This window comes from Callithrix jacchus, chromosome 11 (assembly GCF_049354715.1).
Source record: "Callithrix jacchus isolate 240 chromosome 11, calJac240_pri, whole genome shotgun sequence".
Taxonomy (NCBI): Eukaryota; Metazoa; Chordata; class Mammalia; order Primates; family Cebidae; genus Callithrix; species Callithrix jacchus.
The window spans coordinates 8991107-9018282 of NC_133512.1; the positions used below are offsets into that span (position 1 = coordinate 8991107).

At 39.2% G+C, this 27176-nt stretch overlaps 1 protein-coding gene across 9 annotated transcripts in view; it reads left to right on the forward strand.

Annotated features, from left to right (window-relative positions):
- Positions 1–27176, forward strand: part of SUGCT (succinyl-CoA:glutarate-CoA transferase) — a 723305-nt gene that overhangs the window by 554021 nt on the left and 142108 nt on the right. The window lies entirely within an intron of this gene.

A 27176-nucleotide genomic window follows, 5' to 3' on the forward strand; every position in this document is an offset into this window, starting at 1 on the left:
AACACCAGACGCTGTCAAAAGGGGGCCCTTATAAGCATATAATTACCTAACTAAGTGGACAATAAGACCTATATTAGAAGGGAGGTGGGGGTGAGTAGCCAGGGAGGCAGGGGTATGGGAAAGAGCAAGATGTCCCAGCTAACAGGTGACCACAAGGGTAGAGATCATATAACATAACATGAATCATCAGCTCTCAGGGTAAATGGCCAGGCCTGACTCAGCATGAGGGTGTCATTATGTTACAGCCCAGCTCAGGGCAATCTGCCCAAGGGTGAGTTTTCCCAAGCCATCCTCTATATACCTGAGAGCCTGACATTTGGGAAGCTTTTGTCACTTTTGTATTGAATTGTAATAAGAATAATAATGATGACAACGACTAACCCAATTAACACTGTGTTCCAGATACTATTCTAAGGACTTTACATTACATTGTATTAACTTATTTACTCACCAAACAATTTATTGAGGAAGGTACTACTATCTTCATTTCACAGATGGTAAAGCTGAAAGTCCTTAAGGTAACTTTCTCAAAGTCATGTAGCTTTTAAGTAGTGAAGTCATGATTTTTGGCCAAGCTGTCTGTTCATACTATCAACCACTATGTAAGTAACATATTAAGACTTCTGAATCCCCATTTGTCAGGTATGCTGAAAAAATCTTAATATTTGCCTTTTAATTTTATATATTTGTATATTCAGAAAATTTCCATTTTTGTAGTTAAATGTATTCTTTTTTAAAAAGGATTCTTCCTTGCCCATACCAAGTTCAGCTATTTTTTATTTCCTTCTAGTTCTTTTATGCTTTTATTTAAAACTTATTTTGACTTTTAAATTTTTGAGATAATTATAGGTTTGCAGGAAGTCACAAACATCATATGGAGAAGTCTTGTGTACCCTTCACCCCCTGCCCCCAATGGTAATGTCTTACATAATATATAGTGCAATATCAAAATACAGAAATTGACATTGGTATAATATGTATATATTGTTTCATGCCATTTCATCAGAGGTAGATTTATGTAACAAACACCACAATCAAGAGGTAGAACTCTTCCATTACCACAAAGATCTTTATGCTTTCATTTTTATTCACAATTTTTTGTCTTATCTGAAATTTATTTTGGAGTCATTGAGAAGTAGGGAATCTATTTTCTAATTTCCAATTTTCTCAGCACCATTTGTTTTACAAATCTCCATTTTGATGCTGGTTAGAAATTTCACCCTTTTTTCCCAGCATGACACTATTACAAGTTCTAGATCTTTCAGACCCCAGAGCCATTGCTCCTTCTAATCCACTACATTTCATCCTAAAATCTGGGTCATACCAGAAGTCATATTTAATTTTTATGCCATCAGAAGCAATAGAGCTTAAAGCAGGGTCTTGGACCACTTAACTGTACTGCTGTGTCCAATTACTGCCTTTTCCTTGACTTTTATTCCTGGATTTCACTAAGACAACAGGGAAAACGGCACCATCTTCTGCACCCTGCTGGCTCCTTTCCAGGGTGGCATGTCTCAGAAACTCAGAGGGGACTGGTGTGGTACAAAGGACATGAGTTCAGAGCCATGAAACCATGTTCCCTCACTTTTTAAAATTTCCTTGATTTTTCTTTGGCCTTAGCGTTCATCCTCTATAAAATGAGCAAAATTATATCTACCTCAGAAGCATGTGATTTTTATGAAGATCGCATGAGGTCATACCTTTAAATGTAGGTCTAGGAAGGATTCAACATTGTCTAGTATTTATATAATCATTAGTATTTCTAATAATACAGCATTTCCTTTATTCTATGGCAAATCTATTTTAATTTATATTTGAAGACACATTTATATTAGTATGTGTCTTCAATCATGATGGTGATTCTTATTCCTTCTGGAAAAGTCATTGTAGAGTGGCTGGTCACAATGGCTCATTCCTGTAATCCCAATACTTTGGGAGGCCAAGGCAGGCAGATCATTTGGGGCCAGGAGTTCAAGACCAGCCTGGCCAACATGGCAAAATCCTGTCTCCATTAAAAATACAAAAATTAGCCAGCAGTGGTGGTATACACCGATAGTTCCATCTACCATCTACTCAGGATGCTGCGGTAGGAGAATTGCTTGAACCCAGGAGGCAGAGGTTGCAATGAGCCAAGATTGTGCCACTGCACTCCAGCCTGGGTAACAGAGTGAGACTCTTGTCTCAAAAAAAAAAAAAAGAAAAGAGAAAAGTCAGCATGATAAGAATCTTTGAATTGAGGAAATGTGGTCGTTGTGAAGTTAGAGCACGGAGTTGATTATAGTAAGTGGAAACATCCTCCTTCCTCTCTGGGTGATGTTTCTCATGGCAGTGCCTTCTTCGGTTGGCAGTAACATCCATTCAGCAACTTTCTAGAGGCTGCTCTGGCATGGGGACAACCAGCATTGTTCCCAGCACTGCTTCTAGCAAGCAGCTATCTCTGGAGACCTTGTTGAGTCTGAATCTAGAAGAAACCACAGAATTGCCAAGAAATTTTGAGATAGCTTTGTGTGCTGACTCTGCTTTTAGGAGGCTGGGTTATATAACCCAGCTGCCTCTCTTTTCCTTCTCTTGTGAGCACAGGCCCCAGACTCTCACTTTGCACAGGATGAGCAGTCCTGCTCCTTCAGAAAGTCTTCACAAAGATTGTAGTCATGACACAGTTCGGATAAGTAGAGAACTGCCCACCGTCATTGTCCACCCTCATGGTCCACGTTCACTCTTGGAACAAGAGTACCTCTGTGTTAACATGTACCAGCAGCTGCCTCCGATACCTGGATATCCTATAATTACCCAAGGTAGAGCTGTTTGAACTGAACTCGAATAGTGACTAAGATTACATGAATTTACACCTAACACTAAAAGAAGAACCTGCCTTTAAATGAGGGGTATAGATTTGAATTCTTAGTGTAAGCTAAGAAAATGCTGCAAAATCTACTTTCTTTAAAAAGGCAGAACTGTTTGGGCAAAGAGAACTTTTTCTTTGTCACCTTTCTTTATGCTTCATCCTCATTTGCTTTGGAAGGTGTTTTGAATGAATGTATATAATGTTTTTCTTCTAAGTTGTCATCATATAACACAAGAATGATGCTGTGATTATCATTTCCTAAAGAGGCATTTTTACAGGAAATTGGGCTGCAAGAGAGGAAAAGTGTGTGTTTCCCTGAAGGAAGTGCTTGTAGAAAGCTAAATCTGGGAAAGAAATCATGGAGAATGTATAAATAGACTTCTGGCCCTTTGCATTTGAGTGGTGAGATAGTACCTTTGGTCCTATGGAACGCAAATGTTTTTTGGATATAATCCCTTTAAGGCATATGAAAGATTCAGGTTTAATTTTAAAACCAGCACCTACAATCTTCCAATAGCCCACTTTCCCTAAACTGCTTGACCGCAGGTACATGTACCACAACCGTCAACATCAGGAAATGTACAAATGGGAAAACTGAATTTCATTTAGAAAAGGAATCTCCATGGATTTAAGCCTTAAATATTGTTTCTAAGTAGGTCTGGTGGATTTTTGTTTCTTACCAAAAAAACTGACTACTTCTGTTAAAACTTGCTTGTAATATAAATCATAAAATATTTTTTTCTGTGCATTTAGAAAATACTGACAATAAAATTTAGGAATGAATAGGAGCTTTTATTGGGAAAAAAATGAATTCCAGATTTTTAGCTGTTAGCATAAACGATATAAAATCTTTCTTTATGGTATTATTTAATAATATTTATATACTTTGAATAAAATGAAATAGAGGTAGGTTGTTCCTTACGTTTCAGCTTCAGAGAATAGAATGTGTCTCAAAGATGCTTCCCAGCTCTCTACAGCACCATTTAAGGCGACAGGAAGCAGAGAGCTATATCAGTACTAATGTCAACATTGGCTACCAGGACTGAAACACTTTCTGGGTACTCTGTGCTTTAATGGTGTCCTATACGTACCTCAGTCTGGATGTGAGACTTGATGCCCTCATAAACCCTTATTTCCCATTCTAGGTTGTGATAAAGCAAAAAGGACAGTTGCCTTGAGTATGTAGAGTGTGTACATCCTGCAGGGCCTGTCAGACCTCTTAGTGGATTAAGGAAGTAAAGGAATAGGTCAATAAACTTTCCTGGAAGCCATTAGTGTTTGTTTCATTCTCACCTAGCCTACTGCTCTATCCTCTTATCTGTGGTCCCTGCCTCTTGCCCTATCTTCATTGGGTCAACCATGTCACCACCTGCTCATAGCCCTAAGTGGCCTTCTGATCACACCATGTTTTTCCTGTGAACGTGGGACCTACAAGCCCCTATGTGATAGGGGCCTGGCTATGTCTTGAACTCATCTCCTGCCCCAGACGCCCTTGCTAAACAAGCCCCTGCCTCAGGTCTTTATACTTGCTATTGCTTCCACCTGAGCACTCTACATAATGTCATGGCTTTGCTTACTGCAGTCACTGCTTGCTCAAATACCACCTCTTCAGTGCACTCCCCAACCTCCACCCCTCTATCACTCTCTATCCCCTTCCACTTCTCTCTTCTGGTCCATAGCATTTCTCACTTCTCTATATCAGATTACATATATTCATCTGTTTATTGCCAGTGTCTCTCATCAAGATGGAAGTTCCCTGAAGGTAGAGACTTCGCCTGTAGAGTTTACCATTGAAGCCCCAGTGCCTGGACCGTAGGGGAGAGTAAACATTTATTCAATGAGTTATTCTGTTAGTAAACATGAATACGTGCCCCTCTTGCAACTTCTTGTCACAAAATTGTACAATAGGTACCTCTTATTGACTGTCAGGAATTGTGAGGACATAAATTTTAGAAGAATAGAGATCATGTGATCCACTAGTCTACAACCTTATGTTTGCAGTGCCAGAGCATACAACGTTGTTTGATGCACTTTTAGTAAGACTCCTATGCGTATTCCTGCATTTGTTAACTCTTCCCGACCAAACAGTAACTAGCCCCACCCATTAGCACCCTTAGAAAAGTTTTTTAAGTAATTATACAAGTAGTCATGTCTTAGTCTAGCTCCCTAGAAGTAAACTTGAGAAGTGGATTTGTGTGCACAGGATTTAATGAGGGAATAATCTTTGGGGAAATCCTGTGAGAGAGTGAGGAGAGCAAGATGGAGAAGGAGGAGTGTCTACAAGGATGTGGTCTGAGGCAGAATCTGCCCTTGGCCAGGTCCCCAGGCTCATAAGGCTGTCTTGCCCTACAAGGAGTTCAGGCTTAAATACCTTATGTCATTGGCCATCCCATGGTTGTGGGTAGGTGGCTTTCCAGACATCCCTCCTTATTCTGCCAACCATGGAGAAGTAACAGGAGAAGAACACAGGTGTAAACCCTAAGCTGTATTCCTCCAAGCAGCCCAGGTACAAGTGCATTTGCTGATCAGGAAGATCTAAATGGGTGGCACCAACAACCTCTACTACAGAGGTTTTCTCTGTCATGCTTACTCACTGTAGGTGATCACCACAGTTCTCAAACTTCAGTGTGCCTGAGAATCACTTGGAGGGTGACTTAAACTACACAGTATTGTGCGGCTTCACTCCCAGAATTTCTGACAGAGATCTGGGGTGAAGCTCAAAGATTCATTCCAACAAATTCCCAGGTGCTGCTTCTGCTAGTCAGGGGTTAGGAACCAACTTCAAGAACCACTGGTTATAGCATACTGAAGATTGCCTTGAAGACACTCTAGACAAAAGAAACACAAATTTTACCCTAAACAGCATTGGAAGCAATGTGGATGTTTATTGAAATTTTTTTGAGGAAGGGACAGGGCTGTACGTAAACTATGGACAGCACCCAGCTAACTTCCTAAAAAAGAATCCTTAGATATTGCTCCCCTCTTCTAAGTTCCCACTCTTCACTGTACTGACTGCATCTCTCTCTGGTTTATGAAACATTCTCTGCATGTTAACTATACAGTGGACCACCTCTTTCTCACTCATTCCAGAAAATGCTATAGAATGCAAGACACAGGAGATACATTTCTACAGACATAACCTTGAAATTGCTTTTACTTACTGAGAAACAAGCCATTTGTAAATTTTTATTCTACAGGTATTAGGAGCAATTTATTTGTGATCCATCTCAGTTTATGGAAATAATATAGATACAGTCCCAGCCTCTGTTTTATAGTCGGTGAGTAAGGGGCAATGACGGAGGTAAGGCTGTTAATGTTTTACCCCAGAGAACTTATCTTTGGAGTTTTTCATCCACTTCCTCCTCCTTCATTCTCACTCCTCTAGCTCTTCATAAAATGGGTAGTTTTAAAGATGCATTTGTGTGTGTGTGTGTGCAAGCGAGAGATTTCTAAAATCATATCTAAAGAACAACAAATGAGAAAAGCTTTATAGTCACATTACTAACTAGTCTAGGGGAAAACGAGATGCTACAACTAGATAATTTAATTTGAGTGGGGAGTCCAGCCAATAATTACCCACTTATTGAAAGATCAACCCCAGGGTTCATCAGAGGTTTTATTATTGCTTAATTTATTTTTTCCTATGGGATCTTAATGTAAGAAAATTACCTTGAGGAGTTTGTATCTGAAAAGATGCCATCTAAAATAAACTCAAGGTTTGCCTGTGGTTTCTCTATGTTTAGAGTGTGAAATACAGCTGTTAAGGTGTTACAGGATAAGGTATTGCCAGTGGACTGGGGTAAAGGAAAGAATTGGGAGTCCGTCATGCCTGAGTCGGTTGATGTTCACTTAGGTCTGGAGTGCTATTTAGCAAGGTTAGTGAACTTCTAAATCATATACAAGCAATCCCAAATGCCCACCAGGACTGGGTGGGGAACATCAGTAAGTAAAGGCCAATGGGTGTGAGAAGCTCCACAGAAGCGACCACTGTGCTGCCCTAGAGAGGACAACTGTTCTTGAGAGAGCAACTTCAGCCCAGCCCCTGGGGTTAAAAGAAAGGTGGAAATCAGGATTTTGTTGTGAAATTTGATAAGGGAGCCATTAGTTTGCACCCTCTATATGAAAAACTGCCATGCCCATGTCTCTTTCCTATCCAGTCCTCCTCATCAACCTCCATTCCTCCATCCTTTCAAAACTGCATCACTGCTGCCCATGGAGTTGGCTGCCTCCTATGAAACCTTATCAGTAACTGGTGGATTCACTCATTGAATTTATACTTTTTTGTGAATTCTGTTTATATCTGAACCTTGAAATCATTGTGAAAATGTTTCTGTGTATCCTCAACTAGATTTTAGATTTGTCAACTCTGAGCATAGTATGCAGTCTCACGGATCTTTGGGTTCCCTGGAGTGGCTTATGCCTTGACATGTACAGAACAGGGTGACTGGCCTGCACTTAGACAGTGTGGCAGAGGCTTTCACATTCTCACCCTCATTCAGTTCTTCCCATGGCTCTGGAAGTGAGGTCCACAACCAAGATGAGGAAACAGGCTCCGCAAGCCTAGCTGACTTAGAAGGGGGTCCAGCCATAACGGTTGGCCTTGGAAACTGACTTTGCCTTTGTTACCCTTTATGGTATGTAGACTACAGCTTCTTTGCTTGGTTATTAGGGGTTTTGAATGATGGATCCATGTTTGAATATTCTAATTATTTGTATGGATTACTAAACATTCATTTTGTAACTTTTAGGAATGGTATTTGTTAAAGGAGCAATACTAACAGAGAAGTTGGTAGATGAGATCAGATAGAAAAATGTAACCTACCTTCTTTTAACCACAAGTAATTTTATAGGAACAGATTCAGCTGTGTTTCCTAGCCAAATAAAGCATATTGTGTTGCATCAGACAGAGATGGAAAGCAGCATATATCTCACATTATATGTTACATGAAAGTTGATTCTTCATCATAACTTGTTATATAGGATGTTGTGCAAACCTCCTGGAGCATAATGCAATATAGAAGGCAAACTACCAATTGCCTCTGTAGAGAAAAAGAGTTTAGGATTATATAAAACTTGGCTTGAGTTTGCAACTCTTACTTGAAATGCTGGGCAAATAAAATGGAAATGTATTTGTTTCTTTTAAAGTATTTATTAGAACTACCAGTTATCCTTCCAGAAAGGGATGTGGAATCTAACATTTCAACCTTCAGCCTCCGAATATACCTCAGAAGAGGATGGAGTCTCTTACCTGAGGCCACAGTGGTCCCTTGGCACATGCAGGCCTCACATCTCCATAGAGTTAAACTTAAGGACCAGACTTCAGAGTATGCTAACATTATTTTATTCTTTTGAAACCTTTAGATTTTCCTGCCTCTGGACCTTGGGACCATCCCAGAACTTTTTCAGTGACTTGACAGTAAAACGTTTTCCACATCCCTTTCAGTAACAAGACTTGTCTAAAATGTAATTCTTACATTAATATGGTAGAATAGCAGAATCTCTGAAATACTGTAGAGTGAAAGCTTCTATTTTTCTCCATCAGTGGCCTACTTCAATTCAGAAGTCTGTAGTGGAGGGAGGAGGGAATATGGTTGGCTTCTGTTCCATTTCCTCACCTGTCACTTGTCCTGCACACCTGGCCCCAATTACCTATCAGGAGAGGGACACAGCAGAGAAGACGCAAGGACAGGCAAAGCCTCCCCTTACTGGTGCTGTGTAGTGGGTGTGGACTTTCTCTGCGGTGGAGACTGCTGCAGGCTGACCCTCTCACAGAAAGAGTAGTTTAGTTCTTCTCCCACTCAGAGAGTCCTTCTGTAGGGCTCTGGGCTCAGACAGTACCTGTCCTGTACCTGGCCTCCTAGCATTTTCTCAGCCCCTTCTAAGTCCTGTAGGTATGATACCCCCCCCCCCCCATCTTTTCTTAGTTATCTTCTGCAGGCCTCTTTGATTAAGCCTGAGGGCAGGAAGAAGCAGTTCCTTCATACATCCATGGTCAGGGGTGTTATCACAAGAAATGCCACTGTATTCCAATACCTTTATACTCATGAGGTAGGTGTTGAGTTAAGGGTTAGAAAAACAGTTTTCACCACTGCCTTGCAAGTCCTACCAAGGCATTCTAGAATGACAGCCACCTGTTAATTTGTGTTTAATCTTTGGGCCTTAACCACAACAGAGGTGGATGTAATTCTATCTTAATATTCTGTAGCATGTGCAAATCCTGCTTGGGACTTAGAAATCTAGTCAGTTTGAGTATTTGAGAATTATCAGTGGTGTAGAAAATTGTTTGGATTTTTCATTTCTCTCCAGTCCCTCCCCCAACCCCCTTCATCATTCATGAAGCTTTTCTTCACATTCTCGTACCCCTTTTGGAAAAGAGGCATTTTAACCACATTGGGGGACATCGTTTGGTATCTAACTTCCACTTGCTGTGTAGAAAACCATCTGAAGTTATTAAACTAGGAAACGTTTTAAATTTTATATCAGTGTCTGTGAGAACATTAATTAGCTAATGTTAATCATTGAAAACGAAACAAGGCCGGGCGCAGTAGCTCATGCCTGTAATCCCAGTAGTTTGGGAGGCCAAGGCAGGAGGATCACTTGAGGTCAGAAGTTTGAGACCAGCCTGCCCAACATGGTGAGACTCTGTCTCTACTAAAAATACAAAAATTAGCGAGATGTGATGGCAGGCACCTGTAATATCAGCTACTTGGGAGGCTGAGGGAGGAGAAATGCTTGAACCCAGCAGGCAAGTTGCATTGAGCAGATATCGTGCCACTGCATTCCAGCCTGGGGGAGAGAGCCAGACTCTGTCTCAGAAAAAAAACAAAGAAAAGAAAAAAAGAAAACAAAACAAAAAAGTAGAAACAAAAGGAACATAACTACTCATCCCCCACTCAAATTCAAAAGATTCTCTGAGATTTGTCATATACTTACATGTCCCTAAATGCAGAAAGCTATGGTTCTGCTGTAGTTTCTGTTTAAATCTCATAGTTTTGCCTGAAGCCATGAAGTTAACCTTAGAGCAAAGCCTCTCTCCAGCCCCTACTCCCCAAATGAAAACCATGTGCTTGTGTGGTTTTTCTTTTTCTTTTTAGAGGTCTTCTCCATTATTTAAGGAAATTATTGCATAATGCATAGGTCTTCAATAATAGGTTTCACACTGGCTTTTATCAATTAAGTCACAGATAGTTGTTCTCAGAAGCAGATTTAACTCTAGACATTTTAAAGGCTGATTGTAACACCCTGGAAAAGCTAGAACCTTTTTGCATGTTAACCAAGTCAAACTGTACAAGAAAATACATGGAAATTATATGGATGAACTACTTAAGTATGGCATGGTTCCTGGCCATACTTTTCTTTTTCCATGAAGGCAATTAATCCGTCTAAACTCCCACGCTGGGTAGTGCCACTTCTGACCCTGGTTTAAAGGTAGAAATATGTAATTCACACTGAAGTCCTATCACATTCCTAAAACTCAGCTGCAAATCACAGGTCAGAACATTGAGTAAGTGTGGTTTATCTGCCTTCCACTTGCCAGGAGTTAAGGTTGTATATGGAAAAAAAAAATTGCAAGGGTGTGACTTGGATTATAAAAATCACACTTTTACTTCTATTGAAACATTATTTAAAAAAACAAACTCTCTCCTTTGTTCTTAAAAGTGACCAAATTTGTACAGATAGCACATTCTTGAACTGTCTATTCATTTTGGTTACACAACAGAGAATGAGCAATTTATGGCCAGTGCAGCAAACACAGCAAAGGTATTGATGTGGGGTGGGGTGGGATGGGGAATTTTGCTGCTGTGACCTCATCTGTACAATTGCAGAACATCTAGCCTGCCTCTGCTACCTTCTTAAAGTCCCCTCTCCTTTTCCCTGGCAGCCCCTCTCCTTTCTTTCAGGAACCCAGCGTCTTCTACTACAGAATGGAAGGAATGTCACCCAAGGCATGCTCCATCCATCAGTTGTCCTCATTTTCCGTAAAACAAACAAACAAACAAAAGAGCTCAATGTGTCTGAAACTGAGTTTATCTTTGCCCCTTCTCCTGTGTTTTCTATCTCAGTGGATGGGCACAAGCATCTACCAAGCATAAAGCTATGAAAGGGAGAATCATCCCAGGCTTCTCCCTGTCTTTACCTTCATATTCAATCAGTTGCTGAGTCCTAATGCCACCTCCTCTTCCTATCTTCTGACTCCTTTTCTGTTTTCCCACACTTGTCTTTTGACATCCTCCCTCACATCTCCTGCCATATGCTTCTTAAGCTGTTCCCAGTCCTGGTACCCCTAACTCTCTATCAGCCAAGTGAATCTTCACATACGAATTTCCTGTGGATTTTTGCCCTCCCCTATTTCCTCTTGGACCATTGTTTTCTTCTTCGTTCTCCTGTTGCACCCTCCCATACATCAGGAAAGTAAGGACTGGATTTTGTAGCACTTGTTATTGACTTATCTTTCTTCCTCACTGGCTGTCGTTCTGAAGTCAGAGAAATTTTCCTATTCCTCTGCCTGTCTTTAGTGCTGAGCACAGACAAGCTGCTTATTAAGTGGTAGGTGAGTACATTGCTGGACTTGGGCATTATACAAGAGAAACTTGTGAGCTCAATTGATGAGCTGGGTGGGGAACATGTTCCTGACTTTAACATATTGCTTGACCCGGGTGGGCTGCCCATAAATTCCTATGGAATTCTGTTGAATACTGAAGCAGGGAGGCTTTCCCTCCCTGCACAATCCTCCTTCCTTCCTGATTCCATTAGGCCAGAGAGTGGTCATCAGCAGTGAAGAAATAGGAAACTTCGGTTTGCTGGGTCCTATTATATATAACGTGACTGAGCAGTAATAAGTCAGGGAGCCCAACTGGCTGATTGACGTCTTACCTGTACAACTGTCATCTCTGCAGAAGGTCCAAAAAGTTACTTCCAAAACTTTAACTCATTAATGAATCAGTCGTTCTCTATTAAATGTTTCTTAAAGGGATTAGTAATATTTAAACAGAATAAGCTTTAAATATGATATATGACCACAAAAAGAACTATTCAATAAATATCACTAGGGTAATTGGCTAATAATTTGTGAAAAGAGTAATTTTTGAGACTACCTTTATTAAATATTTCAATTTAATGTATAATAGTAGGAGAAAATTAAGGTAAGTTTTTTCATAGAAAGTCAGAGAAATCATGGACGTGAAGCCAATGCAGAAAGCAGCTCACTATGTAAATTCTAAAATTTCTCTGTATCTGCTAAACACAACCACAGTATATAAACACAGATACTGTATTTTATGGATTTCAGATACTAATTGATGCAACATTTTAAGTATCAATGAGAAAGAAAAGAATGCCACTAGTCTAACTATGGTATACCATAAATTGTAACATATTACTAGATTATAAAGATGTTAAAATGTGAAGAAAAAATGTGCCTCTTGGAATCCTCAAAATATAATAGCAAACTGGCAGGTTTTCTGCTTCAGAGATTGAATCCCAGGTCACCACAGGAGCTGGAAAGCAAGCTCCTCCCCTGCATAAGGCGAGAATACTCTGTGGCTCCACCCATTCCCCCCCACCAAGTCTGGAGTCGGGCTCCAGTCCACTGTGGGCATGCCCAGACAACCAGACAAGCAGGTTCCCTCATCTATGTAAAAGCTTCTGATGTAAACACTTGTGGGGCGGGTTGGAGATTCTCTGGGGACCCCTTTTTATCTGTGTAGGCATTTGGCTGTCTCAATATTTATAAAACTGAAATATTGGGAAATGCACAGAAATCAGTGATTAGTTGAATAAATTATAGCATATCCACGTCAGGGCACTATCCTTGCTATTTAAAAATAATGCTGAAGATGAAGAGTAATTGCCCTTGGGAAGAGCTTCACTGCATGTTTTGGTTCCAATATTTTTTCTAAGAAAATATCCATAGTCATAGTCACAGATATATAGATATGCATACACAGAACAAAATTTGGAACTAAATTTATATTAGAGGTAGTTACTGAGAATGGTACCTAATGAGAAGAATATTCTCTGCTTTTTCTTTATATACATATTTTAGTCTTTAAAAATTACTCTCTATAATAGCACAATAATGAAAAGTTATTTTCTATTTAAAATGAAAGATATGTCTTTAATAAATAGACTAGATTGACACAGTCAAGGGAGAATGCCAATGAAAACGTTTTTGAAATAAAAATAGAAACTGTGCTCTTGATTTTGGTCATTTGTATCAAAACATATTTCATGCAAAGCAATAAGCATTCTGGTATAAAAACTAGCCTCCTCCATTTGATCACTGTGTTGATTAATAACAAATCAGGTTTCTATTTGTGTCTCACATGTGTATTAAGACTCTAACCTCTGCAACCAGATCCAACAAAATCTTGTGAAAAAATTTAGAAACAATGTTTGAGAAGTAACCCGGGACTTAAAAATGAATGACTATGCCATGTAACCTGACCTTAAGGGTCATATTTTAACATCTGTTTTTCATGTTGGGATACTTATTTGAGATTTGGTATTATTAAGTAATGAGGAAAATATCTTACTGTTTCCATAGGTAACAGGGCAATAACTTGAGACTGATGGATTGGCATGCTTTGTCTATATAATGTAATTTAAATAAAGTCGTAACATTTTGGCTATGGCTCATGTGTCAAGCATTTGTACATTTTTTTTTGTCTGATAAATGAACTGCTAGGCTTTCTGGCTGGTTAATAATAATCCAATAAAAAGGGAGAAAAATGCTCTTAACCTTCCATTTCATATTACTATCAGCAGTTTGGAGATTTAGGTATATATGTGAACATTTAAAAATGATTTTGCAGTGACATTTTTTTCAGAAGAAGAACTTTTAATATTTTAAATAATGCTTAATGAAATGGATTCCACATACTTGTGTCCGAGCCAGTGTCCACACGATTGCCACAAACTCTAGGAACAAATTTTTATGTATCAGATTTGTACAAATATTTATTTATAATCTTTTTCCCATAGAGTGTGTGATATAAAAATTTAAAAGCTAATATGAACGTAGACCACTTTGAAAAGGTAACTGAATATAGTTCCCTAAGGAATTAAGACCAATTTGGAGATTCCATATGTAACATTCCTAAAATACAAATTGCATTATGTTATTCTATGTCTAAACTTTTTAGTATCTCTTCATTGTCCTTAAGAGAAAGCCCAATGCCCCGACATAGCTTTTGATGCCATATGTGATCTGGCACCTGCCATTCTTCCTGGATTCATCTTTTATATGAAACCCCTTTCATCCTTCAGAGAATTGACCATGTCCTGCTTTCTGGTAGATAGGCCTTTGCACATGCTGGTTTTTTTTTTTTTTTTTTTTTTTCTGAAACGGGCCATTCTTTTCCTTTCCCTATTTCTCAGTCCTCCAGGCTCTAATCATCTCTAACTTATTGTGATTATTCTTTAAGTCTCCTGCTTTTTTAGCTGCTGGTGTATGCATCACATCAGCTTTCCCACCCCTGACCATGATCTCCCTCAGGGACTTTCAGTTGAGCTTGTGGTTCCCACGTTGGATTCTTTGGCATTATACCCAGCTGGAGCCAGCCCCAGAGAGCCCCATGCCAGAGGGCCTTAAAACCTGTGGGACTTCTGCAAGCCACCACCTCAAGAACAGCAAAACTTAAAACCAGGAAAAAGTCCGCAGCAGAAAAATCAAAAGCAGAATGAGGTTGAGAAGTGAGTCCACACAGAGAGTGAACTGGGGTCAAGATGAGAATCTGATGGGTAAGGTGAGGTGAGAGGCAATGAAACTGCTGAAATAAAGGTGCATAAGGGAAAAGATAGGAGGACAGAGAGCTCAGGTGAGACATCAGTAGTAGGCAGAGCACATGCAATTCTGTTTTGTTTTGTGTTTGAGACTTGAGTCTCACTCTGTCACTGAGGCTGGCGTACAGTGGCACAATCTTGGCTCACTGCAACCTCTGCCTCCCAGGTTCAAGTGATTCTCCTCCGTCAGCCTCCTGAGTAACTGGGATTACAGGCATCTGCTACCACGTCTGGCTAATTTTTGTATTTTTAGTAGAGACCATGTTGGCCAGGCTGGTCTCGATCTCCTCACCTTAAGTGATCCACTTGCCTCAACCTCCCAAAATGCTGGGATTACAGGTGTGAGCCAGCACACCAGTCTGTGAGCACATGTAATTCTGGTATAGCAGTCATAAACCTGGGTTCTAGTTCCCTCACTGCCAGATCTTGGGTAAGTCACTTAATTTCATGTTATTTTAGAGTCTCATGACCTTGTTGAAGTCACAAACTCCCTGGTCCTGAGTGTTCTTATCTAACAACTGAGGAATTTCTGTTAGATCTGTAGTTGTCAAAGGCGCATAAATGTCAAGAGGTACAAGGGGGGTTCACAAAGCTATGGCATAAAAATGCCACATCTTGGATTAATTTTATGTAATAGAACGATTTTAAACATTTTAATCCGGAGAAGAATGGAGATGCTGTGGATCAAATGCAGAATTTGAACCGTTTTAGCATGAAGCATGAGAATACAAAGAAATTTTATTCATGGTCAGGCCGCTAGGCTTTTCCCCAAAATGTATATGAAGTCTCTGTTCACTCATCTCCACGATTTGGGGCCCTTGAGTGGACATGTATGAGAAAGAATGACTACAGTATTACTCAGACTCTTTCCATCTTAAACAAGAAATTAAAAAAAATAAGATTAGTGTAATGTGTTAAATATGATGTTTACTAATAACAGTATTCTATCTCTTTAAGTAGAATAGTAACCTTTAGATGGCCAGATTTCACTCTATGTCATGTTTTTGCTCCTCAAGTGTATATATGTTGTGATAAAATGCATCCCTTACATATCATCTTTGAATGAGCCTAAAAGATGCATAGTGTTTTGACAACATGAAGCAAGCTTTACAGCATGTTACATATAGAAGATTTTAAAACACTGAGCTATATTTTCTCTATGTATTTCTAAGTTCTACCTGGACTTGTAAGAGTCAGGTTATTTTTCCTCGTCTTTATGAAACTTATTTTCCAAAAGCACATAAGGTTACTTTTTTGAAATACTCAAACATTGAGGAAACAAAGTCTGGTGATGGTGATGGGAATTTATGATGTGCCCACTCCAGTGTCTTTTTCATGCAAGAGCCTTAAGTAAGCAGGTTCTGCAGCCAGCTTGTAGCAACTCTCTTCACTTTGAGAACGTGTTGATGGATTAAAGCAGAACTCAAATAGTCCACTATCTGCCTGTTGCTGTATAAATGAGAACCCCCTTGATTTTTTTTAAAGGAGGGGTGAGTGTAAATCTCAATCCTGGGAGATAACTAGATTAGCATGAAACAGAGCTACCATTTTATACTATGCCTCATTCAAGTGATGGTCATTCAAGTTGCATTTTATTTTTCATCTCCTGAGAGTTATTATGAACTTTCTTTACTGAGTGTTATATTTAAGCCTTTTGAATAGTTTGCTGTCTGCAGCAGTGGCGGCAGATAAGGAATGCTCTCAGAGGGTCTCACTGTGAGACATGATGGTGAAATGCTACAATGCGTGGAATTTTATTTGGGACTGCAATTTAATAAATGATGGACTATCTCTAGGTCAAATCTAGTCCAGATCAGTCATTACCATCTGTCACCAAGCTACAGCCAACTGGCATCTGGTTGGTGGCCATTATGAAATCCATTAGTAATTTCAGTTCATTTCTTAATTGATGGACATACTTATGCACAGAACATTCCATAATTGACCATTTTCTTAAGTGGCTTTGTTCTGTTCCTGTTTTAGGATGGACATTCTTTACCTCTGAGGAATATGTCTTCTAGTTTGCAGTTGCTACAGTGGGGATAAAGTTTCTTCTATCCCTATTTATGCATATGTGTACAATCTGTGAAGGGATGGTAGCTTTGAAATTTCATTTTACATAGCTCGAAGTTGAAAATATGATTCTCAATGAGACTCTTAGAGTTGGACACATTTCAAGAATGTCCTTTCATAGGCGATTTTAGCATTGCATCCATATATTCTGGTCCCAGATGAAAGAAGGTCTTATAGAAACTTTCAACCAAAGGAAGAAAACCTATCCTTTTAAATATGAGGAAAGCTGGCCTGTGTTTGGACCATTCTCCCAGTAAGTTTTTTTTTTAAAACAGTTTTGAATGATTTCATCCACCACAAATTGACAGAGCAGAGGACCTCCTCTTTTGGAGTTGCCAACAAGCACACTTTGCTACCAGTAAATTCTCCTAAATAATAAGTATGATGAATAACAACCAATTGGGGAAAAATTTTCAGCATAAAAAAGGCTGACAGCTGTGAAAACAAAGCAAGCATGTAGCGCTTCAATTTAAAGAAATCCTTGCTCACGCTTATACCATAACGTAAGGGAGTCTTTTGGCAGAGTCATATTTTGCTCTATTTTTACATAATAAATACACATATAATCAAGTGAAAATAGACCTTGGTGCAGTGCTCAGCCATTCCCTTGCTGTGATGATATAGTTCATTTAAATGCTCCTTGGGAATGTTGGCTCATTCAATGAGAAAACAGTCAGTTTTAGACCAAATATAGTCAATTCCAAAAAGCATTCAAGCCAGTTGCATGAAAATGAACGTTTTTGCTTCTCCACTGGCTGGTTTCAAATCACATTGGCCCAGACAGAAAATGGAGTAAGCATTCTAAAACCACATGGTTTATCCACTATAGCTTAATTTTATTATTTTTTACTGATAAACAATAGTTATACATATTTTGGGAAATACATTTTTCCCAAATGTTCAATACTTATCTGTTTCTTCTCTAAGCTAAATTACCATATTGCTACTTCTGTTGTCTTATCATATCTTCAAATTGCCCTTTTAAGGTGAACTATTTTTTTCCTTGGTCAGTAAAATGTCTGTGTGACACATTGAAGTGATATCCTTCAATCTGATAACATTATTTATAAACCCTATAAATCATAAACAACATCTGTACTCTCGAGTTACGTTTGCCATCTGAAATGAATCTACCAATAGTGCAGTGTAAGTGATTTGCTTCTGAGATCAGCTGGCTTGGAGTCCAAATACAGAAAACAAACTGGCAGTTTTCATGAACATTTTTTACAGGACTATTGAAACTTCTACTTAACTAAAATGGCAAAGTGCTTCCAAAGCTCTGTGCTTTGTGAAACTGGAGGTCATACTGTTTCATAAGCACGCCAGATGCCTTTACATGAGGCTGGACTTTAGGCACTCAACTGGCTCTGTATACATAATCTCTAGTTTTAGCAGGAGGCAAATGAACTAGAATCTTGCTCCCACCATCTCTTTGTGACCTTTGAAAGTGGCTTGACTTCTCTGATTTGAGTTTCCTCAGCAGTTGACACAGGTTTGAAAGGAGTTGATGGCTGTGGGAGTGGCTGGTTCTGTGCTCATCCTAGTAGTATTTAGCAGTGTTCTCTTTCTCTGTATCTTTCCCCTTTCCAGCAGGTTTAGGGGCTGTGGCTTTTGCTTTCCATTTCACGTTTATTTGCAGAAACATAGAAAATGCATGGATTCCTCAACCGATGATGGAGCAGATGACTGTTTATCCTCGGGAATATTCTGTCTCCTTGAAGTCCCAGTTCTCTGCAGGAGAATGAGGTCTACTTCGACTTGATTCGAACAGCTTCTGCTATTAATTCCTTGTAATGGACTCCTCCTTGTAATGGAATCACTTGTGCGATTCTGACTTCCAATTAAATCACAAGACCAAAGGAAATCTCCAATTTGTTTTTAAGACTAACTTTTTGACCAAAAAAAACCAAAACTATGACTTTCCCAGAAACTCTAGAATTTCTTATTTTTCATGCTACATCCCATTAATTCAGACACGTATTGAGAATATTCAGCCCTTAACCACTGTATATCACAATTGTCTGTTTACTGTCTGCATCTTCATGATACGAGATCTTGTTCACCTCTATCACCAGCTCCTACCACCTAACAGGCCCTTGGAAACCGCTGGTTGAATCAACAAATGGATCAATATTTATGTATTTCCTGTCTATTTCTCAAAAGGATTCAAGGCAGTTTATAAGAAACACATGTGAAACAGAGCAATACAATTAAGATCAGAAAAAAGGAGACCAGACACCATGTGAAGAAAATGAAAAGATGTTTATGCTGAAGACCAAGGCCTGGTATGAGATCATTTGAGAACTAGACTTAACTCTAAATTAAGGCAAAAAATGAACACATGATTGCCTATACTGTTCCCTTAATGGGAGAAAATAAAACATACAAGGGGGATTTCTTCATATGAGGGCACTAGCAAGTAGGAGGATATTACAAATGACCATTGTCACATCTGATCCTATTGTGTCTATGTGGCATTCTTGGTCATTTCTGTCTCTTATGAAGATGGTCTGGGGTTAAATGTAATGTCCTGGAATCTGAGATCCAAGCACAACTAGTGGTTTACTGTTCTCTCTTCTGAAGTCAGTACAGTGCAATTTGGATGTGTATTATATGAAGGTTTTTATGTAAAATACATATTTTAAATATATATGTTCATATTAATATTCACATATAAGTTACATATGTATATTTATCTCATGTATGAAAGCTACATTTCTATTGGAACCAACTCTATATCCTTTATTTTTTAAAAAGTCAAATTAGAAACAGATAAAACTTTAACAAACACTGCTATTTAAGGTTTGTGGAAACAAAAAGGAAATTTCTTTTAAACATCTATTCTGCCACTGTAGAAGGAGCCTTTGATGCATTTGCCAGTAGCCCGTTTTTATAGCCATGTAAAAGCTCTAGAAGTACTCAAAACAGCTGAGAGTTAGAAAAGCTGGACAGGAACAGTGCTTGCTGAGACACAAGCTGCCGTGGAGCTCCCTCCAGATCCTGTTCCCACTTCTCATTGCAGCCTGGTCTGCTGTCCTTTCCCAGGACTTACACATCTGGTAGTGTTCTCAAGCCGCTACGGAATGTGGAATTTTGCTGTTGAAGATGAGTTCTGGCAGCATCAGCATCACCTGTAGTCTCAGGAATGCAGAATTCCCAGGCCAATTCTGCAGAGGCTTCTTATGCATTGCTAGTGCGCCAAGCAGTGCCAGAGAGGACTCTTCATTTTGAATGAATAAATGAAAACTGTGAGACCTTCTTTCTTTAGAGTGTACTTTTATGATATGCATTATCTGAAACTATCTTCCTAGAATCCTGATATCCAAATGACACAATGGGTTTTCTGTTCTGGCTTAGAACCCTTGCCCACTTTTAATCTTTTGAGTTTCTGTGTGCTCGTATTTTCTTTTAAAGTTTCTCCTTCTAGAAGAAATCCTGCTATTACGTAGGTGGCCAGCATAACACGTTAAGGGTCACAAAAGACAGTGAGCAGTAGAGACACCTATTTTCCTTTTTTTTTCCTTTTCACTCTCTTTTAGCTATTCAAACCTACCGGTACATTTGTCCCCTTGCTAGGCTCATATGCTTCCTCCTAAGGGTAATTTCTTAAAACCCTATAATTAATTGTTTATACCTACCTTAAAATTCTGTTTCTTAGCAGAGTTAATACAAATCTGTGATTCCCAGAATCACTGTGTTCTTGATGAAAATCCTAGACTCTTTTTATCGGGAAATCAGATTTTTCCTATTTATCTTGCCTCAAACCCTATTATAGCCTTGATTTTTAAGGATTTTTTTTTTTTTTTAGACAAGGAATCCAACAGAAAGAGTAAGACAGTAAAGAACTTTGTAGAGAGGGACAGTGAGCAGCTCCTAGTGAGGTATTACAGAATCTTGCAATCAGGAAGGCAGTCAGTAGAAGATAACATAAAATGAGTGTCAAGAGTTTTGGCCCTGGCACCAGGCAGCCACAAGTCAGGAAATGATTCATATAAAACCTCAGCATGTAATAAATACTCACCTAATAGCAATTACAGTTAACCCTTGAATGTGGGAATTAGGTTCCCACTCAGGAAAGGTGTCAAGACCCCTGATCTCAACACTGTAATACTTGGACTCCCCAAATATTACTAGCCTACTATTGACTGGAAGCCTTACCAATAACAAACAATCACTAACACATGTTTCATTTATTATATGTTATATGCTGTATTCTTACTAAAGAATAAAGTAAGCTAGAGGAAAAATGTTATTAAGAATATCCTAAGGAAAAGAAAATATATTTACTATTCATTAGTGGGAGTGGATTATCATAAAGGTCTTCATTTTCAGCATCTCCACATTGAATAGGCTGATGGGGAGCAGAAAGGAGGGGTTGGTCTTGCTGTCTCAGGGATGGTAGAGGCAGAAGAAAACCCATGCCTAAGTGGAACCGGGCAGTTCAAACATATGTTATTCAAGAGTTAACCGTATCACTTAATAGGTACTAACTTGCATACTTCAGATACTTAACACTTTCTTAGGTGTTTATAAAGGCCAGTATCTTATATTTCAGTGTAATCACACATGAAGAGATATTACATTTGGAGTGGGGTGAAAGAAAAACTGAGGCACCACAACCAAATTGCCAGGTCTATTTTGGGAGGGCATCGACAATGGATTGGCTTACCGCCACCATGAGGACACATGCTGTACTTGACTACACAGGTGCTGCTTGGAATAGGAATTTTCATGGGAGGAACAAGTGTGATCATTAGGGAAGGAGTTAGTACCCATAGCCAAAGGACTGTGCACTACGACAACGAAGAGTGATATATAAACAAGGCACAACACTTACACGGCAGGAAAGAGATGAATGGGGCACTTAAGCGGAGCTCTCGAGACATTGTAGTGTGTGATCGAAAAGGCTACACTGACTATGTATATGGTGTTTGGAGAAACAGGTGAGGTCCCCATGGGCTGTCAAATAATGAATAATATATTAGTAGTAATGGTATCGTGTTATTACTAGTGACGCCTTTGCTCACTGTTAGCTAAGGCAGTTGCTTTTTCTCTATATGAGGATTTCTTGACCTATGAGATTTCCTTTTTTTGCCTTTCACAGTACACTTTTCAATGTTATATACGAAGGTGTCATGATTTCTTTAACAGGAAATCTATTATTATTGCCCCTGGAAGTTATTCTTCAGCTTATCCAAGGTATACAGTTCACTTTTGCATTTCTAAGTCACAGTTGTTGATTCCCTAGTCTCAGTTGATATAAAGCTGTAGCTTTTGGAAACTGTTTGCCAAGCATCTTTCTTCATCCTCAGCAGTGGAATCTAGTCCCTTGGAACATTCTCCTCTCTTGCAAGCAATTTTTATTTAGTCAAGTTCCAAGGCCTTTATAGCTTTTATATGATACACCTTTATTTATTGACAAATGAAGACTATTCCACCTAAAACTTTGTTGTGTACTTCATGTCTGATATGTGTGCTGAGGCTTGGCAAGAAATAGAACTGAGTTTTTCAAACTTTGATCTTTGATAAACAATGTACCTGTTGATTTAATACCAACTTTTTGTCTAATTCTGGATGCATAGGTCATAAAGTTGAAATGTTTAGTTACTACATGCAGAAAGAGAATTTTGCCACCCTTGGAAAATACTGTAGTTCTAGAGCCTATTAAGAAAGAAGTGAGTTAATTTTCTTTCACTTTTCCCTCTTAATATTGGGGATTATTTTATTCATACAAAATTACATTATTCATTTTTACTCAGTAACTTTCTCATGTTGTTAAACAACTTTGTGAACATAATTTTACTATTTCCTCAAATCTATGATCTCGGCTCACTGCAGCCTCCGCCTCCCAGGTTCAAGGGATTCTGCTGCCTTAGCCTCCTGAGAGGCTGGGATTACAGGTGTGCACCACAGGCACAGCTAATTTTGTATTTTTAGTAGAGACAGGGTTTCACCATGTTGACTAGACTGATCTTAAACACCTGACCTCAAGTGATCCACTTGCCTCAGCCTCCTGAAGTGCTGGAATTACAGGTATGAGCCACCACACACAGTCTATTTTTATTTTTTATGACAAACAATAATTATATATATTTCTTACATATGCTGTGATATTTTGAAATATGTATAAATTATGTAATGGCTCAGTTGAGCTAATTAATGTCTATATTACCTCACATACTTATTTTTTTTGTGGCTGAGAACACTTAAAATCTCTCAGTGAGTTTCAAAAGCAATATGTTGTTATTAACTATAATCACCATGTTGTACAATAGATCTCTTGAATTTATTTTTCCTAACTGCAATTTTGTGTCCTTTCACCAATATCTCTCCATCACCCTCTCCCTCTGCTCCTGACAGCCACCATTCTACTCTATTTCTGTGAGTTCAGCTTTTCTAGATCTCACGTATAAGTGTGATCATGTGATACTTGTCTTTCTATACCTGGCTTATTTTACTTAACATAATGTCCTCCAGATTCATCCATGACGTTGCAAATAACAGGATTACCTTCTGTTTAAGGCTCAGTAGTATTCAATTGTATACATACATACCACTTTTTAAAAATCCACGCATCCATTAATGGACATCTAATATTGATTCCATGTCTTGGTATTGTGAATAATGCTTCAATGAATGGACAATAATAGACTTGGTGAGGATTTTAACTTGACTGAAGGGCAAAGGTGGCAAGTTGTTAGAAAAGGCAAAGTCAAGGAGACTTCCCAGGTGTGAGACAAGGGTAACTGAGTGAATGGGAGTGGCAGTGGTTGGTAGGGAATTTGGGAGGAGCAGGTGTGAGGTAGGGTGACAGAGAGTTTTGGGTGGCCCTGATGACCTCGAGAGCTTCTCAAGGGTGTGCAGGTGAAAATATTTCAACTCATCTAATTATCTTAACAAGGCTACATAGTTGATCATAATGGCCCAGTTTTTAAAAGTACAGAGCCAGAAGTCCAAAGAGGTTAAAATAATTTTACTAAACCTTTCTCATCTGATTAGTGGCAGAAGCAAAATTGGTAAGTGTTCCTTCTATTAGTCCATATTATTTTAGATAAGATCAGGATCCTTTGAAATACCTGTTCCTCATCTTCTTATTTTGGTTTCAGAATATTCTCATTTATAGGAAAAAACAGCATTATCAATTATGCCTGTATATTTGAAGGAAAAACTTGAGAAAGTCAATATTCAGGAATCCTCAGAAAATAGTTACGTTTTAGAAATAAACCAGAAGAGTGAGGATAACATGCGTCTGCCTTTACATGGTGCATACCCGCCCCAGGAATCACCAGCCTGTGCCTGAGTTCAGGTTATTTGCATAAACAAATCACTTACGTGGAAGAAAGATTAATTTGGTGTGAAAGTGGTATTTGCTTTTAAGTTTTCCCAAGTTACTGAGAATGGCTAAACTAGTTCCAAAAGAGTGAAAAATAGGATGGAAACAATAATATTTCTTTATGAAAATAGTTGCAGTAGAATACTAACTGGTTGACTTCATTGTGATTATGTGCTGTTTGAAATATTCCTCTCTCCATGATGTAGTAAGTCTGAGTCTCTTTTGGACCATAAGATTGATTCCAGTTTTTTAATCATTTTTTTATTTGGAGGGCTTATTTGTTTAGATAGGGGTTCATGAATTAACCTGAGAATTCTAACTCCTGATAATCTATGTGGGTGTAACTCGGGAGTTAGTATACAGTTTGTTTCAGGGCTGCTGTAACAAATTACTACAAACTGGACTGCCTAAGAGAACATATATTTATTCTTCTACAGTCTGGATGCCAGAAATTAAAAATGAAGTTGTTGACAGCATTGCTCTCTCTCTGAAGGCTTTAGGGGAGACTTTCTTCGCCTCTTCCAGTTTCTGTGCCTATAGGTGTTCCTTGGCTTGTGGCAGCATCACTCCATTCTCTATCTGGCTGGTCACATTGCTACTTCCCCTTCTGTGTATCTGTGACATCTTCCCTTGCCTCTTTTATGAGAACACTTGTGATGGCATTTGGGGCTTACTCCCATAATCCAGGGTAATTGGACCATTTTAAAATTCTTCATTTAATCCCATCTGAAAATACTCTTTTTCTAAATAAGGTAACACAGTCCAGGAGTGGGACTTGAAAGCTTTGGATGGCCATTATTCAACCTGTTACAGGCAGTGTAAGATTGGATTCAAGGACTAGGCAAAGTAAGATGGGCATCTGACATAGGGTTCAACTTCAAGGAATGTCTTTATTGTGAGCAAAAGCAAAATATCCAAACTAGAGTGGCAGGGTCAAGTGTCAAGCCCAAAAGATAAAGCATGGATATGAATAGAAGGCACATCACACAGCAGAACTCAGAAGGCAGCACCTCTCCCTGAAACTCAAGCAGGGCAGAGGCAAAAACCACTTTTCTGCTTGGGCATTGAGATATGATAGTGTTGTGAATGTCCATTCTGAAACTGTGTGTCTGTAAGGCAGGTTGATGACACCTGATTGAAATTGTGAGCCAACATGCCTGGAATCTCAGCACTTTGGGAGGCTGAGGTGGGTAAATCACTTGAGATCAGGAGTTTGAGACCAGCCAGGCCAGCAAGGGGAAACCTCAACTCTATTAAAAAATGCAGAATTAGCCGGGGTTAGTGGTGTGTTGCTGTAAACGCAGCTACTCAAGCGTCTGAGGCAGGAGAATTGCTTGAACCCAGGAGGCAGAGGTGAGCTGAAATTGCGCTGCTGCCCTCCAGCCTGGACCACAGAGCAGACTTCCTCTCAAACAAACAAACACAAAGGCCGAGACCTAGTCCATGATTGTTTTAGATAAGGTCAGGATCCAACAGTGAGCCAAGTCAGCTGGGAAAACAAATGTGCCTGGGAGAAGCTTGGGTTTGACTCCTGACTGGACTCATGTCCCTCCATTTTGGTTTCTACGTATTTCCATCTCTACCCCTCTGTCCCACACCTCAACACTAGCAAGCCAGAATTACATATACATGACTCAGCCCTTTCTCCCTGATAACATCTCTTGGCATATCCAAAGGGTCACTTGCCCACGAAGTTATCAGTGACTGTGCTGACTTATCAATATTATCTTCCCCCAGGCCTGGTCACACAGGCTCCTTCCTAAAATAGTTCTCCTTATCACCTGGCCTAGAGCAAACATGTATTTATCTGCCTGCAACAAGCACAGTTTATTTCCCCATCCACACAAATTCCCAGGAAAAGCAAACCAAAATGTAAAATGAAAACACTGAGTTTATTGAATTTTAGAACCACCAGCTTAATGTTCTTTAGTCTTAGAAACATGTTAATTATCATAATGTGTCTGGCCTTTTTGAACCTGAGCAAATTTTGGCATAATGAATTAGGTGCCAGGAAGATGTTGTGTTCAGTGTCCGTGTCTTTCGGTAGCCACAGGACTGTCAGTTGATTGCCCCTGTGTGGTTATGGTTCTCTAGAATGGCTGACATAAAGCAAACAAATGATACTGCTTCCTCACGGCAGAGGACTGAGTAATCGGCACATTTATCAACTGCCACTTGGCCTTGTGGCTGTTCAGATATTGTGTGTGCCACGACATCATTTCCTCTGTGGTTTCCTGATGCTGAAAACCTTTCCTGGTTAAACTTGTATCATTACTATATCAAGAGGCATAACGAGTCTTAAACATATTTGGCATGTATGCCTTTATCAAGAAAATTTGTTAAGGAAGCAGATGTTAATGTTTTGTTACGTCCTTCTTATTCCTCTGGACTTACTAAGGGAAAGCTTTGCTATATCAAATAAGGAGATGCCTTGTTGCAATTCAATCCCAAAGGAGATTTAATTTCAGTAGAGTTTACAACACACTACCATCAAGGAGACAGAGAGGAAGGTCTCTGTAAAATATTACTTGCATCTTACTATACCTGATTTTCTCAGGCAGCACTTGCACCAACAGAATAAATGACAAATTGCTAATGGCAATCATTTGGAATATTCTGTGTCCCCAATGACTCTTCTTCTTATGTCTGTGTTGCACCTGGATCAGCAATACTAGCATCTTATTATAGTGGAAAGTTGTACTGAACAATCTAGAGACAGGCACAAGTGTGTTAGAAAGATCATAGGCTCTGCTGTCAGATAGACACATTTCTTTTTTTTCTTTTTTTTTTTAAATTTTTTATTGGATTTTAGGTTTTGGGGTACATGAGCAGAGCATGCAAGACAGTTGCGTAGGAACACACATGGCAGTGTGCTTTTCTTTCCTTCTCCCCTTCACCCACATTTGGTATTTCTCCCCAGGCTATCCCTCCCCGCCTCCCCGTCCCACTGGCCCTCCCCTTTTCCCCCCAATAGACCCCAGTGTTTAGTACTCCCCTTTCTGTGTCCATGTGTTCTTAACTTATTATTCAAGTTGTTTTACCTCCACAAATCTGTGTCTTCATTTATAAATTAGAGGTAATAATGGAAAATCTATTTCACTGGGTCTTGGTGCATGCAAATTGCCCCCTAGTTATTAGGCA